The 17406-nt window shown below is 44.9% G+C and overlaps 1 long non-coding RNA gene across 2 annotated transcripts in view; it reads right to left on the reverse strand.

Moving 5' to 3' along the window:
• LOC132007452 (uncharacterized) overlaps positions 1-3315 on the reverse strand; it is a 28624-nt gene extending 25309 nt beyond the window's left edge. For both annotated transcript variants that reach the window (XR_009401356.1, XR_009401357.1), the window contains exons 1-2: positions 3104-3315; positions 223-365 (exon numbers count right to left, since the gene is read on the reverse strand). This is a non-coding gene — a long non-coding RNA (uncharacterized LOC132007452). The remainder of the gene's footprint in view (positions 1-222; positions 366-3103) is intronic.
• Between the last annotated feature and the right edge of the window lie 14091 nt (positions 3316-17406).

Genomic DNA, 17406 nt, shown 5'->3' on the forward strand with positions numbered 1-17406 from the left:
CCCGGCAACCACCATCTTATGGTGCACGGATCTGAGTCTGACTATTTCATTGGACTCACAAAAGTAAAATCACACAGGATTCTCCAAACAGCATACACACGAGGCCATCAGGTATCTCAAAATCATGTTTCATTAGGAAAATGCAAATCAAAACCATAATGTAGTATGACCTCACTTCTTTTAGGATGGTTGTTATTTAAAAAACAATGTGTTGGGGGGTACCTGGGTGGCTCAGTGGGTTGAGCCTCTGCCTTTGGCTCGGGTCATGGTCCCAGGGTCCTGAGATCGAGCCCCATGTTGGTCTCTCTGCAAAGTGGGGAACCTGCTTCCCCCTCTGCCTGCTGTTCCTTCTGCTTGTGCTCTCTCTGTCAAACAAATAAATAAAATATTTAAAAATAAATAAAAATAGGACCCCCGTATATCCAGCCATCCTTTTTCTGGGTATTTACCCAAGAGAACTGAAGTCAAGACCTCAACGGGATTGTCGGTATTTCCGTATTCGCTGGAGCAGTATTCAAAATAGTCAAGGTGGTGGGAACAACCCAGGTGTCCCGGGACACATTGATGGATGAAGAAAGTGAGGTACGTCCATACAAGGGCATCATATTCAGCCGTGACAAAGCAGGAAATCCTGCGGCCCGTGAGAACCCAAACCTTCACGATGTGATCCTGCACGAAATAAGCAATCAGAGAGAGGCTTCATGTTTTTCGAGGAAAACTGGGCTTTGGTTCTAGTCATGAATCTCCGAGTATCATGTGTTGTTTCTCTCTGCTTCCAACATTGCTTTGCTTTACTCTGATATTTAGCAAAATTGGATTAAAGTACTTTTTTAATTATTGCTTTATCCTGTATAGAATTTACCGGCTTTTGGCTATGTCTTTCGTTAAAATTAGGACATGTACCAGTATTCTTTCTTTTCTTCCCTTTCCTCCTCTTCCTCCTATTCTTTTGTTTCATCTTCTGTCCTCTCTTCTCTCCTTCCAGGACTTAACGGAAAAGAGCCACAGACCAGCTGGCATCATCCTACACGTTCATGTGTCTCTGCCTCTTTCTTTTTTCCTCTCTGTTGTTCCGATCGGCTGATTTGTACGCATGGATCCCAGGCTCACTGTGTCTTCCCTCTGTGTCTTCCATCACGTCAATGAGCTTCTCCAGCTGCATGCGTTGAGGGTTTAGTAGTGCTCCCTCCCGAAGTTTGCTGTCAGTTCTGTTTTGCTGGATTTATTTCTTAGCCATGACTTCCATCTTTCCCATGGTTTCCAGAATATTCACCTTTATTTCTTGGGATGGGGTTTTACTAGTTGCTTTAAAAACTTAGTCTGGGGACACCTGAATGGCTCAGTGCGTTAAGCATCTGCCATCAGCTCAGGTCATGATCTCAAGGTCCTGGGATCGAGCCCCATATTGGGTTCCCAGCTTGGCGGGAAGTCTGCTTCTCCCTCTGACCCCCTTCCTTGCTCTCACTCTCTGTCTCTCAAATAAATAATAAAACATTAAAAAAAAAAAAAAGCTTTGTCATGATTTCCAACTTCTGGGTCCCCTTGGAGTTGGCGTGTGTTGACTGCCGTACCTCTAGAGAGTTGTTGAGATTATCCATATCTTCTCATATGTGAAGTACTTTCGGGTTAAACCTTGGGACGTTTTAATATTCCCTGTGATACACAAGATCCCATTAACACATCCTGGGGTTTTTTGGGGGGTTTTCTTTTTCAATTTTTTTTTTTCATTTTTATTTCTTAGCTTTACCAGGTGCTCCACATGGTTCATTTCGGATCAGACATTGTAACCTGCCTTTCTGGGCTAACGGTTTCTGTTGAAGTTTGCTATTTCAGTCTGTCCCACACAGTTACCTCCAAACAGCCAGTCTGCTCTCTGGACGGTAGCATATACCCACACTTCCCACATCCTTTGACTATGTGGATGTCCATCAGTTCCACATGGGCAGACCTCGGTTCCAGCCATGGTGTCAACACACAGGGTTCAACGCTCTCTTACCCACGCTTCTTCTACTTGACTTTGCCCACCGCCTGCAGCTCCCAGGAGCTCCCTTTCCTGGCCCCATGGCTGGCCCTGAGCTCTGCTGCCTACTTTGCATGACTAGGTATTTCGTGGACAGACTGCCAAGGGAGAAGAGCTTGGGAATGTGGCTGCAGCTCTAACCCTCGTGGCTGTTGCCAAAGCTGTATTACTAGATCTCGCTGGAGGGAAGCCGGGAGAGAGCTGCAAGCCACACTCTGCAGGGGCCCCTCCTCCTCCTGATCCTTTGATGCAACAGAGACGTGTTCTCGCTGCCTTTTCTGTCCTGATGTGCTGCCTCATTCCCAGTCCGCCTGGATGCCAGCCAGGAGCAAAGGTGGGAAAACCAACAGTGGCCCACTGGTGTATAGCTTCTCCTTGGGTCCTGCCTTGCCTGTCCCGCCGGTATGTTATTCTCCACTTTTAGGAGTCACCTTCATGCCATTGCTTTATGTATTCTGAGGGACGCTCAGTTGTCCTCAGAGCCAGCATCAAGGGACGGTGTCTTTACGCCATCTTGTTCAGTCCTGTTGTCCTGCCCCGTGATCATACATCACATTCGCTTTTTCCGTAGTGGACCCCAAAGGGGCTTGGAAAGGCTGCACCCATCAGATACGGTGTTGAGCCTTCATTGACAAGGATTGCATTATTCAAACTCTATGTGGAGGTCCCTCTTGCTTGGTGAGACCCTTAAATCCTCATGAGGAATCCTGGGAATGAACGTGCATTAAATATTCCCTTCACGGGGAGCAGGAGGGAGGACTTGGTGGGATGATCAGATTTGCAAAGGGAGGGGCGAGGTCCCCCCACACACACCACACACATATGCAATAGCCCCAAGGGCTTTGATCGAGCACAAGCGAAGGTCTTCCTCCAACACGTGCCCACGCCTTGGACTTGGGAGCCTGCAGCCACAGCCTCCCACGACTTTGCCTTTGAACATATCCAAGAGGCATATATATTTAAACATCCCGATCTGTCTCTTTCAATTTCATGCTGGCCCCTGACGTTTTGGAGGGGGAGAATCAAAGAAAAAAGAAAAAGAAAGGAAAAAAAAAAAGGCTTTTGCAAAGACATTTTTCATACCTATTACTCAAAGGACCCAACGAAGACAAACCCTCAGCCACCAGCAGGAGGGGAGACATCTGTGTCCTCGTCCTGACGTGCTGACTGGCTTTTTCCAAGGCCGCGTGCGGGTACGGCCGATTCCGGAAGCCCCACTAGGCACACACCTGCAGACAGCAACACGCTAAGTCCTCCTGGAACTTCAGAAGATGTCTCTGGTTACGAAACCAGCATTCCATTCCGCTACCCGGGCCTCCGCTCGAGTGGAAAATGGGTCTCGGAGGCTGCTCCTCGCTCCCACCTGCAGTTATTTTTAGGGCTTGTTAATATTTAAGAGCCTCTTAACGAATTTCAGTGTTTTCCTGCACAAACCTGTTCCGCGCTTGCCTTGCCAAACGAGCCCCCGAAGCCAAGTGCTGTAAATCATTCCCCGGTTCTCCTCCGACACGTTTGCCAAGGGCATTGTCTGCTCTCCCAGAATCTGTCCTGCGTCCCTGGGTCATGAGGGGTAACCGAGAAATAGTGGTTAGCCCAAGCTGTGTCAGCCTTACTGAAGGCTCCCCGATGGCCCAGAGCTCGGCCACAATGCCAGAGGCTCAGCTGTTACTCTTCTGTTAACACCCCATTTGTCTTTCAATTTGGTCAGCAGACAGCCCACCGGTAAGAGCGCACAGGCCGCGGGAGCGTGCAGTTGGGGCAGACAGCAGGAGGGGAGACGGGCTGCTCCAGAGCCAGCGGGGCTCCCTCAATTACACAACCCAAATATTTGTCTTTGCTTAAGCCAGTTTGTCGTTCCCGGGAACAGACACATCCTTTTCCCACAGTCCTGCTGCCTTTCCTTAGGCAGGATCTCCAGTCGTTTTAAAGCATTTCCATCGCTTGGGTTGGTAAAAGCTTGGACGTCACAGCTCGTTAAATGTCGGTGATGCTATCAGGATTGGCTTGCCATGCAAGCAACAGATAAACTCATTAGGACTCCATTGAACCAAAAAAAAAAAAAAAAAAAAAGAAAGAAAGAAAAGTTTTGGACTTTGTCCTTAAAAAAAAAAAAAAAAGAGGATTTGATTTGGAATGAATTCTTGCATTTGATTAAAAACGAGGAACAAAAGTAGCAGATTCTGCAGCTTTTCCCAATCACTGGTTGTAGCTTTTTAAAGACAGGGTGGTCTTGTTGGACGAGATTGGAGGGTTGGAACCAAAATACCGTAGCTCCTTCAGGACACACTTTATTGCGCTAGACTCCACGGCGATGAAATTAGACACGGTGTACATTTATGATGGGCCAACGCCTCTGGGATCGCACACCAGGCTTTTCCAAACACAGGATGCACGGCCGGACCCTGACCTAGGAACCCTAGCATCAACCTACCCCCATGGCCAATCTCAGTGTGGTCCAACCCAACCACAAGGGCTACGTGGTCGGGTCTTGCAACCAGCACACTGAAAAAATAATAATAAATAAATAAAAATTCTGAGCTAATTTCATGGAAGACAATGAACACACTGTTCACAATGTCCATATCGATATGCATCCCAAGCACGGAGAGCTTTAATGAAAAGTAATGAGTCAGCACCCTTGTCCTTCCTATATTTATGAATCCTGCACAGATCAAATGTGCAGATGACTGCTGAGGGGGGTCGTGCTGAGTCCGACATTTCACAACCCATTCCATCAGCCACCCTGAGATGCTCACTTATTTTTTTTTTTTGAGATTTTATTTATTTATTTGACAGACAGAGATCACAAGTAGGCAGAGAGGCAGGCAGAGAGAGAGGGGGAAGCAGGCTCCCTGCTGGACAGAGAGACCGATTGGGGCTTGATCCCAGGACCCTGAGACCATGACCTGAGCGAAAGGCAGAGGCTTAACCCACTGAGCCACCCAGGCGCCCGAGATGCTCACTTTCTATATCTGTATATAATGCAAAGTAGTGATTTCAGTGGAATATTCTCCCTGACCAAGCATTTGCAAATACTTTTGATTTTTTTTTTCCTTTTCTGCAATGGTGCTCAAATTTCTGTGTGCAGATTTCTGTGTATGGTGTATAGTCCCCAAACCACATGTCCTATATATTTCTTGAATGACATGAAAGAATATTCAAGGACAATTTTTACAACCCTGATTCCAACCGTCTGCACTCAGGTTGGATGTGGCTAATATTTTACCCTGGATCAAAAAATTAATATTTAATTCTCCGTTCCCTTTGTGAACTCAAAAGGATAAAATTCAGTATGTTTCGGTCAACATTAAATGATAAGAATATGAAGGTATTTCACAAAGAGTAGGTACTCAACACCTGCTAATTTAATGGACATTTTATTTTTATTTTTTATTTTTTTTAAGATTTTATTTATTTATTTGACAGACAGAGACCATAGTAGGCAGAGAGGCAGGCAGAGAGAGAGGGGGAAGCAGGCTCCCCGCTGAGCAGAGAGCCCGATGCGGGACTCGATTCCAGGACCCTGAGATCATGACCTGAGCTGAAGGCAGAGGCTCAACCCACTAAGCCACCCAGGTGCCCCTGGGAATTTGATTTTTATATGCATCCTCTAAACTGTTTAAATAGTACATGGAAATTCACTTTGTCATCCTAAATTCCTTGTCACTGATTTTTTTTTTTTTTAACCTTAAATCTTCTCATTTTTTGTTTTTTGGTTTTCTTTCTTTTTTTTTTTTTTTTAGATTCACATTAAGATTTATGTTGGAATTTAATTACGGCGACTAAAAACTTAATCATTAATAGTGTTAAACGAACCTCGGGGCACTTTTTCCTCTTAATGAACACTGACAAGTCTGTAGAACATAATGATGTTAGAAAAATATCTCTGTCACGTTAATAACTCCACCAACCACAGAGCCATCTGGACTCTACTCCGGAAACCTTTCCTCGCAAAAATTTCTTTAATAGCCCCGACCTGGGAAATGCCACGGATTTTTCCCTGATAGGGCGGAACATATGTCCTATTTCTTTCCTCCTGAGTCCCTTGACAGTTCCATAAATCGAAAGTTACAGAAGTCACAATTGCACGCAACCCATGACAGATACACTTTACTTTCTAATGTTACGGATATTTATTCTTCTTACTTTATCGTCCCTCTAGTGCTTGAGTCGGGGAATCATATTTGTACATCCATGCTGGGAATTCAAACCCTTTTTCTAGATTTTAGAGAACTCCTGAGTTGGATGTAGTTTGAATTCACATCCATCCAGACCTTTCCTTAGCGAATCTCAACACTCCTGAAGACGGTTTTGAAGGGATTTTGCAAAAAGTGAAATGTCTGGTGATTTGGGGGTTCATGGGCCTGAGTTGGGGCTTTCTGAGGGGTTTAACGTGTGAGGACTTCACAACCTTCCTCCCCAGTTAATAAGCAGAATATACGGCAAAGTCCGAGAACTTTGCTGAATCAGCGAGAAGTTGTTACCTCGTTCCCTGTTGACCACACTCAGTAGAAAGAGAGATTGGGAAGATGGTGCTCTAAATCTCCAAATATACCTCTGAGGGTTTGGGGAAGTCTTGTGTCCATCAGTAAGACAAACAGTACCTTAATTTCCCTTCTACGGAAATGGACTGGTGGGCATGCAGGCATCTCTTTGATGTTCACCAAGATGTCATGATGTTGGCAAAATTTTCTTCCATTCCACCCATGAGCAAACCAAATCCCTCAGACATTTAACAACTTCAGAAAGTGATACATGACATGACCGATGGAACTGACATGGGACCCGGACCCTCTTGTTCTCAACTAGAACCTCATTTCCATCACCCTGTATTGACTTACCTGCTGAATTCTATAGACTAGCACTCATTCTCACATCCCAAAACAAATGGCATCATTTACTTTTGCATAGCAAAAGTTGGGTTTCCAGTTGGGGTTTTAAGGCACAGGTAGTTGAGCACGCGGACGAGTCTCCTGAGTTGCAACTGGATAGTGGCTGAGAATTCAGGTGGAGGTCCCGGGAAATTGGTACAAATGTGACAGAGAAGATAGATCCGTTAAGAAAAAGAGCATGTTTGCAATGATGAAGGGTTTCCTGTTGACTGTACACAGTAGGTGTAGAATTATTAACAGTATTGCTTGTGCTAACATCAGTGACTAACACACCTACTATCACAATGGCGGTTGTCTTCATTGAGAATCTGTCCCTGATGCCCCAGCTGCTGGAGACCCCCCCACGTCATCCATCCTTTGATGCCATTGTCCCTTGAGGTTTTAAATTCAACACATGAAATTTCCTCAGATACCACCAGTTCCTTGAAAGTTGTCAGGGATTCTCTGGCCCCATGTGTTATGGGTTTTTTCTTGTGTGTTGCTCCCGTTTTACAAATAGCACAGAGTTCTCAGTGTCTACTCTTCATGTCACCTTTTGTCCCAATGGTTCCCTTTACAATAGCTCATATGTCTTTGCTTTCCAAAAATATATCGTTGACCCAAGGCTGTTGGGTGGATGTTGGGAAGAGCGTGACTCTCGAACACATCTCCCTACAACAGGGGCATTGACATTATCTATTCAGCATCCATAAGAGTGAGGTGATATTCTGCACTTCAGTTAAATTCCCCTTGTGCTGTCTGCCAGACAAAGGCTGGGGTGAAAACCTAAACATTTCAACAGGGAATCAATCACTATGCTCTTAGAAAAAGCTCTCCCCTCCTGGAGAAACATGCGCTCTGGAGTCAGTTCGAGTATCAGAGGACATTCATCCTTTTGTGTCTGCTCCTAGGTCTTCTCTTTTTTATTCCTCACCAGCCCTACTTGAGACACCTTTTTTTGCTCCATTTTATGGATGGAAACCATGAATCTGTTAAATAATGGAATGACCTATCCAAGGTCACCCAAGCAGCTGTACAACTAGAATACCAATCTACATGTCCCCAACTCAACTCTCTTTCTCTTTCCCCTGAACTTGCTCAGTCTTTAAGCAAAGGGAGACCACCAGTGGTTGCTTGACCATCTGGACACTTTTGGGTTTCCATCAGTGATTTGCATTCAAGTTTGCTCGGCGCTAAAGGCTCTGTTCTTTGTATTAAGCTACATCAATTTCCCTTTGTTAAAATAAGTAGACCACCAAAGTAGGGCAGACACCCACATACACAGAAACAGTGGCGGCAATGTTGACCTAACACAGGAGACCATGCTGGAATGGAGAACTTCACTTTTATCCTTGCATCTGTAAATTGGGAGTGTGTCTTGTGTCCTGGTCTTCTCCTGGATGAGCTGTGTGTCCCCTACCATGATGTCAGTGGACATCTGGCGCCATGACCATCCCTCAGGCACCATGATGCCTTCCAAGTTGATACCTCCAACAGATCTCTTGTCTTCACCCATGGTTATACATTCAACACACCATCAGAACCATCACTTAGCTACCCCACAAAAGACCTTAAGCCTCTTAGGTCTGAAATTGAATTCTTCATCTCTATGTGCATGAGTCCCTTTGTTGACACCTGGCGGTCCCCATGTTAATCAAACAACAAACTCACCAACCAACCCTCAAGCCAAGAGTTGTCTCCCCCTCTCTACTCATCCCTTTCCAAGTCCTTCTACTGATATCATTGCAAATCACTCCCCAGTCCATCCATGTTTCTCATACCATTTCCACAGCCATTTTCCCTTAGATCTTTAATTCATAGGCTCCTGACTGACTCCTCTGCCTCTCTGCTCATCTTCAGCCTTTTTTTTTTCCCTCTTCATCATGCAACCATAATGAACCTTCCAAAGTCAAAGCTTCTTCCTGTCATTTTCTCAGTTAAACTCATTAGTAGTACCCCATGACCTGCAGGATAAAATTCAAAATTACTTAGCTCAGTTTGCAAGATGGGGAGAGCTGGAAACTTATCCCACAGTTCCGATCACAGCTGAGGAGTGTGTGAAAAATAGATCTTGTCCTCGCGATGGGACGAGGTTAGAGACCGTGACCTGATCCGAGTAGAGGAAGACGCTGATGGACACCTGCGGGGGACAGGAGATCCCAGATTGTAATGAACAGGGAAAGCCTACTCATGATAACTGTTGAGAGTTCCTCTTCTTGTTCTGGGGGGCTTGTGAGTGTTTTGCTTGTCCCTCGAATATGAAGAGACATGAAGGCAAATCAACCTACTGCTAGACATTTTGCTCAGAGATGGAGATGTTCTGTTGACATAAGCTCTTCAAGTAGCACGCAGAGGGCCTGACCCGCCTGCAAACCCTTCCGTATCGACCCTCAGTGAGGGTAGAAAATAGCCCAAAAATGCCGAACAGAAAACCAGGACGAAGGGCCCATCTGCTTCACTGGGCAATGCCGGCATCAGTGCTGCTAGATGCAATTTTTCAGTTAATTACACTCCACCGTCAAGGGAGCTTTGGAGACACGTAAAAAGTATCCTGTCTGTTTCCGAGTAATAGATATTCCCTGATGTGCATCGTGTGAAAGAAATGCGACTATCACATATGCATCAGCTAAGAGGCAGGACCCATGTGGGGCCCCAGAATTCAGACAGAGGTTTTCAGAGAGGTTTCTTATGCTCCTGTCTGCAACACGATTCCATTCAGACAAACAAACCTCATTGGCGACCCCGTAAAGAACGCAAGTCAACCTCCTTAAATAAAAATCTAACTTTCTGAAATAAAAAAATCTACCTCGGTGTCACCACATAGTTGGTGACGGGATTGCGTCTTTACGGAAATTGTCCTAATCAATGCAATGGAATGAGGCAGATAGAAACTCATTATTTCATAACCTCTAATTAATGACTGTCAATGACATTCAATATCAAAAAAAGAAAGAAACGCGTGTTATCGTGCCTCCCCATGGAAATATTCTTGCTGAAGCAATCAGACTCTAATTGGATCCAAGCTCTGGATCAATTACTGATTGACAAGGAAACAGAAGACCATGGGATACAGTAAAGGCTCATGAAGATACAGTCAGATGGTGGGAAACTGTGGAGAAAAAGACTTTGTTTTTTTTTAACAAATAAATTTGTTATCTATAAATATATACATATATAAAGTGTATAATGTAATATGAAAGTTATAACTCAAAGTATACAATTCAGATATATATGATACATATTTGCATATTAGTGCTCTAACCAAACACTTTGTATATGATCTATATGATATTGACACAGAAATGAATACAATAAATGTTATAGATATTTATTATTATTGTATCATCTGAAAGATAGGACTCAACTGTACGCCATTGGAAGCAAAATGCTTTCCTCCACAAGGAAAGGTTGTTTTGTAGAAGCCTTGAAACCTGATGCTTCAGTGGGATAAAGTTGAAACTATGCATTCAAATCGCCTTATATCAAGAAAATGAATGGACAAGTGTAGCGAGATAGGGGTGAATTCACTTTGAAACTACACCCTGCTCCTTAACGGTATATTCTGGGAAAGAGAACTCTAAGAGAAAGGAGAAAGGCAGGTGTCGGTCGGCTGTTTTACAGTAAAACAACCACAGGATAGAAGAATTCCCAGCACAAAATGTGGGTCATGAGCCTGGCTGAGCCAATCCTGCTCTCACCTTGACCTCAGACTGATGTCCCACAGAATTGTGAGAGGGTGAATTTGGGTCAGTTGCTTTGTGGTACTTTGTTGAAAAAAAGTGGACTCCATGGATTCCATGACTGGTGAGTAGGACCGCTCAGGCTGGGTTTAGGACGGCTGTGACGTGGGTTGAACAATGATCCTGCAAAGAAGCCATATGGATGGGCCCCTGAGAGACCCAAGAGCATGGTGACACCTGCCAGAGGACCTCCTTGTTTCTCACAGATGCCCACCTAATTTCCAGGGCTCCTGCATCCCCCACAAAGCCAAGGATACCCAGGATGGGGAAAACCAAAGGAGGTGTGGCTGCTGGTTTACTACAGTGGGACTGGCCATGGGAACATGGTGGCCTCCAACAGCTCAGCCCACAACACCATGACGAGTCCTTGCTGTACCATTTACATGCTGTCCTGTGTTGGTCCATGCTGTGGCCACCCCATGGCAAAGATCCTATTCCAAATAATGTCACACTCACAGGTACATGCAGCCCAGCTGTGGCCAACTCAAGACTATAGGTTTCAAGGAGAAGGTAGAACCCAAGAAGGTAGAACCCAAGTCTTCAAGGGCACAAGGACCAAACCCGTGGACAAGGAAGGAGAGCAGGTCTGCAGAAATGGGGAATGGGATAAAGATAGTCTCGGGACTCAGACGAGGTCTGCGTCAGGAGAACCCCTGTTTCTGCAGAGTAAGCAGTGATTTAAGTCATCGGAAGGTGGAGTGAGTCCAGACCTCTAGGAAAAATGACCAACAAAAGAGCATAGCTCAATACTGCATTGGGTTTGAGGTGGAGAATGATGGCTGTGGTTCCACAAAAGTGAAATAAAATACAGTCAAGGGGTGTCTGGGTGGCTCAGTCGGTGAAACATCTACCCTTGGCTCAGGTCAGGATCCTGGGGTCCTGGGATCGAGTCCCACGTTGAGCTCCTTGCTCAGCGGTGAGTCTGCTTCTCCCTCTGCTCTCTGTGTCTCTGGCAAATAAATAAATGTATAAAATCTTTTTAAAAAATCAATCGGATGCACTGCTGTCACTTTATCATTTTCTCTGATGATGAAAAACGCCCTTTGTACACTGTTTTCCTTAATATTTGGCCATCTTATAACACATTCTTTGAGGTTTCTGTTTTTGTTTTTGTTTTTGTTTTTTTTTAATTTTGGGAGAATTAAGAATTGGGAAAGAGAAACGACAAAACCCACTTCACCATAAATCACTTGGAACTGCATTTGACAATTTGAATTACCTTATAAATTTTACATTTATATCTTTAAAAGTTAATCAAGGTTCTTACCATTACAGTATTCTTCATATAGGGTTTTCCTTTCTCTCTTGATTTCAATAGTCTGTATTAACCCCTAAAAGTCATAGAAGTGAAATATTCCACAAGCAATACTGTTTCTTGTTCTACTTTTTGAGTAGTTACTTTTACTTAATAATGTCACCGAGAAATGTGACCCCTGATCATTTCAAAGACCCAATACGGGGAACCTCATGTGGGACTTGATCCCAGGACTTTGGGATCATGACCTGAGCTAGAGGCAGACGCTTCACCGACTGAACCATCCAGGTGTCCCGATCCCATTTTTGAGCAAAGTTGCTCCACTGTATGACCTGATCAGGAATTCTCTGCTCTTCACCATGCCCGTTTTGTCTAGCAGACCTAGATCCTGTTGATGTAAACAGCTCAACATTTCTGCATGTCCTCAGCCGTGGGCTGCCCTCATCCCCCTCCGCTAGGTGACAGGCTGGGGTGCAGACACCCAGCTGCCCACATTTCTCGATTATAAGAGTCCTCAGACGTATCTCATTGAAAACCCTGCCTTGCCAAGACGGGACATCTGGTCACCTAGGGTCTCAGTGAGCTAATAGCTGGCATTCCTGAGAAGGCTGGAAACTCCACATGGAACCACAAGGACATGGCTTCCACATCCCCCATTTTACCATACGTTTTTCATAACCCCACCACCCGTGCAGTGGCAAGAACACAGATGCTCACAGCTGTGTGTGAGATGTGAACAGTGCACAGAAGTCGATGTGTGCACCCAGCCCTTGGTAAATCAGCCTCCTGATGAACCTCACTCTGGGAGACTAGGAGAAGAAACATCTCTTGCCAGGATCCTGTGTATGCGTAGACATACAGAATGACTAGTTTGCAGAGGCTGGGATCAACGCCTATGTCTTGGTTGATGATAACTTGCCAACCATAATGAATGGAAGAGTGTCTCCTAAAAGTCATTCCCACCCAGAACCTAGCAGCTGAGGAATACCAAACATGGACAGAAGCCACCAGAACCTAGTCAAGAGACCTGGGACAGATTCTCCCCTACAACCAACCCTGCTGACACCTTGATTTTGGTCTTCTGGTCTCCAGAATCAATCTCCATTGTGTAAAGTCCCCCCGTTCATGGAACTTCCTTACTGCAATCCTAGAAACCTAATACCCCAAACACATCAAAACATCCTCAACGTGTATTGAGTTGTATTTTATAAAGTCACTTACTTTTCTTCCCACTGCCCTACTAATAACATCAAAATCATCTCCACAGTTACCATCTAATGGCTCCTCCGCTTTCTTCATTGAAGAACGTCACTCACTATGTCACCACTTGCATTAAAAGCCCACGTCCACACCCTCTCCTCTCCATCTCCGGGTTTCAGAAACGTTGAATTTGTGGTTTTCATTGCTTGGATTTCCTGTAGCAAAATAGAATATTTTAAAAGCCGACAACCTGCGTCAAGCAAATCATAAAGGGACACATGTAAATGAGTTGATGGATTCGTAAATTAAAGGAAGGACGTTCTAAATGGTAGAGTCGGCTCCAAGAGCATTTACAGGACTCCAGTAATTATGGGGGCTGGAAAATCTTCATCAGGAAAAAAAAATGAAAATAAAAAAAAGAAGAAGAAGAAGAATGTTAGAATAAAAATCATAGATTGGATACAAAAACCATTAATGTTGCATTTTAGTTTCCTATAAGGCAAGTTAACATACGGTATCTCAGGATATGGGATGCGATTAAATGATAGAAGAGTGAAAAGGAGGGACATTTTAGTAGAGAATTTTTTTTGTTTGGTTTTAATAATTCTCCAGTGAGCTTGTTGGTTTTCTTAATGCACGTAAAGTCCCACCAAGGTTAACCTGTCTGGGGCCTATTGTGACGATATTTAATTTGGGGCATCAACTGGACTGGGCGGCAGCGCGCTCCGGTATTTGGTCAGACGTGGTTCCCAGCGGTCTGTGAGGATGTGTCTGCATGAGATTAGCATTGGAATTGGTCGAATGAGCAGAGCACGTTGCCCTCCCGTTCTGGGTGGGTCGCACCTAATCAGGTGGCGAACTGGCAAAAAAACCCAAAAAAGGACAAAGTAGCAGGGAATTCTTCCTGCCTGACTAGGGAGCTGGGACACCTGGGTTTTCCTGCTCTCCGACGCCAGCTGACACACTGACCCGTGTTGCGTCTCGAGCTCGCTGGCCTTTCGTTTAGAACGTCTCCTGCTTTCCTGGACCTCCAGCTTGCCCAGGATATGCCATCACATGGGGGTTGTTCAGCCTCCACCAGACTCCGTTCCTTAGGAACAATGTGCACCTTTCTATACCAGTATCTGGACCTGCAGCGCTACTCGGGTCTCTACCTACTCATCTACCCTGTTATCTCTCTTCCGCTGGAGAACCTAACACGCTTCTGGGACAGGTTTGCACTCATCTCTCCAATCCATGAAACACGCTTCCCTGAAATCGTGGATCCCTGTAGAGCTTGTTTGGGTCCCCGGAGGCTCATTCTTTACCAGTAGAAATTGTGCCAAACAAGACCATGGTTTTTACATGTCTCCTGTTAGGACAATGCAGGAGGGAGCCAGCAGCGGTATGCACTTTCCTCTAGAGGTGCACGTGGCACAAAAGGGACCCTGTGAGCCGAAGACAGCTGGTGGTTGAGTTTCAGAGAGGTGAGCAGGGATTCTGAAATCAACTTGCAGACACAGAGGACCCATCGCGCTATTGCATTCTGCTCCCCTGGGTGCAGAAGCCTGGGCACGCTCAGCGCACACACCCCCAGCTCAGAAATTCATGCCCTCTGCAAGGCCTCTTCTCTGCTTTATGCATAAGAGAAGGCTCCCTCTCCAAACTGCAAAACTCCGAGATGGGCAAGGAATCCCTAGCAGGCTTCTGTGCATGATACTTACTTGGCCTGCGGTCTTGGTAAAATCCTGAGCGTGCCCGGAACCCAGCTGTGCGTCCCTAAGAGGGTGCATCCTGAGGAGAAGGGGTGGTAGATGGGGTTTCTCTCACAGAAGGCTCTGTCCTTCTGTCTTGCATCTGGCGGGGATTCCCGGAGCATCTTAGTGAGGTAGCATCTCTCTGCTCCCTCTCCAACGGGTCCGTTGTCCATCTCTCATTTGTCCAGTGGGACACATGCCGTGACTATGTCACCAGCAGACGTCTCTCCGAATTCTCCCAGAGAGAGCTCCACGATATCCCTCCTTGTAAGGCAATGCAACACTCTTCTCCTGAGCTAGAGAAAGACATCCCGGGATTCCTTCCCGGGTGCAGCATCGAACACCGGCTGTCCAGCCTCCTGATGGACTCATCTGGTACAATTCTGGGTTATGTCACAGGGTGAGTGCCAGCTTTCACCGAGGGCCATGTGCTGAGAAAATACGAGCACCAACCAGGGCATTAAACAAGAATGAGGCGGGGAGTCTGGCTGGTTCCGTGCGTAGAGCTCACGACTCCTGATCTCACGGTCGTGAGTTCAAGCCCCACAGTGGGCATACAGCTGACCTAAAAATCATAAAAAAAATTAAGAGGTGTGAAGGGACAGAAAGAAACCTATCAAAAGGTAAGTTGTGTGTATATATATAAAACCTACGTATATGTGTACGTACACATATGTCTACATCTGTGTCATATACAATTTATATGTGTTTATATGTGTGTATTATATACATATATATATATTTTGTATGAGCTTTTATATACTTAAATGCATGTATGCTTACTTATGCATATATTTTATAATGCCCATATATAAAAATGTATGCATATCATGTTTTATGCGTATGTACATTTTGATATGCGTGCATTTCCCACTGAAAATCCAATAATTATATTTAAAATAAAATAGGACTGTGTTTTCCCCTAAAATAACTTCTCCCCATAAATGCAGATTCGGTATCCAAACCATGACTCTTAGGACCTGATCGTAGGTTTGTGTCTGTCCCTGTGTGTTTTCACCACATTTGTACCCAGCACGCTGTGTGGGATCCTGATTTCAAGTCCAGGTTCCGGAGGGAGGCCACTGGGGTTTAAATTCTCCACTTGTCCACTGTGTGAGCACGAGAAGGGCAGGGAGCTTTCCGGGGCCTGAGTTGTGGTCTGGACAAGGGGACTAGATACAAGACCCTCCTTGGTCTCGGTGCCACTGTGGGATCAGAGTGGTCAGTGCATGGTAAAGGGTCCGGATCGAGGATGCACGGCCTGGGGACCCCTTTTGCTAATTGTAAACGCCCACTGAGCCCATGTCCCCTTCCTTCATAGAATCCCATAAAGAAAGTAGCTTCCGACAACTCACCGTTCCCCTGAACCAGGGACAGTTGGCTTGCAACAGGGGGCTCTGTTCTCTCTTGCATTTGCCTCCCAAATGGTGTTCTGCTTCTTTTCCATCGTCTTTCTTTTCTTACTCCTTCTTCTCTATCAACTACAACATCACCTGAAAAATAAAAATAAAATAAAATAAAATAACATTAAGTCTGCATTGAAGCAAAGGTAATGAACTTTTAATTTTACCGATTAACTTTCTAATCACCTAGAAATGCACGCTTTCTATGGAAAGTGAGTTTCTAGTTTCCACCTCCCCTTTTTTTTTTTTTTTCAGTTAATTCGTAGCAAAATTCTGTAGTTGGTTAATATTTCATATTTCCTGAGGAGGGAATGCAGCTTTTCTTTTCTAACCAGATACACCTTAAACATCTGTGAAGATGTATCAACTTAAATAACTTAAAAAGAGTAGGTCCGCAAACCCAGTTTTTGAACAAAACCCAAATTTTAAAACCTAAATTTTAAATGATGGAAAATAACTGCTCGCCCCGATTATTTTAAGGGAATTCTGTAACTTCAAGACGCGGACAAGAGTCGTTCGACGCAAGAGTTTACCACCGAGAGTTTACAGTCACTCAACAGGTCGGCTACAATGCATGTTTTGGTTGATTCTGCAAAAAGTTCAGATGTGATTGATAATCTGGGTCTATCCAGCCTTCAGGCCCGTCTACGCTGTCTGCGTGAGGGGAAAACCAAAGCTCTATCATTTTTACACATGGAGGAGAGGAAACTTGATTGATGAGTGGGCTCCATGGTGAGGAATTTCTACAGACGTGGGTTGGTCCTTAAGCAGACGGGCCAGCCCTCTCCAAGGGATGGAGAACACTGGGTGATTTTTTTTTTCTCTGCTGTCTACACGGATCTACTGCTTGCGAAGGTGAGGCAGTGTCCGCCTGGGCCACAAGCAAGCTGCTGGGGAGAAAAGGCGACGGGTTGGTGTTCTCAACATGGTACACTGAAGAACCAGTACAAAACTGTAAGCAAAAATAAAAATTAAATTAAAAATTAATATAAAATAGATCATAAAAATATAAATGTGCAAAATATAAAGAAAAATATAAGATCTCGCCAAGGGACAACTCTGGGCAGTCCTATGCAGGCCAATACGAAAAAAAAAAAGATGCCAAAATGGTGTTTCTTCCTTAGAAACACTTCATACCAAGTACCCTTGAAGTAATGGGACAGGCATTTTATGATCAAATT

Source organism: Mustela nigripes, chromosome X (genome assembly GCF_022355385.1).
Source record: "Mustela nigripes isolate SB6536 chromosome X, MUSNIG.SB6536, whole genome shotgun sequence".
NCBI classification, from domain to species: domain Eukaryota; kingdom Metazoa; phylum Chordata; class Mammalia; order Carnivora; family Mustelidae; genus Mustela; species Mustela nigripes.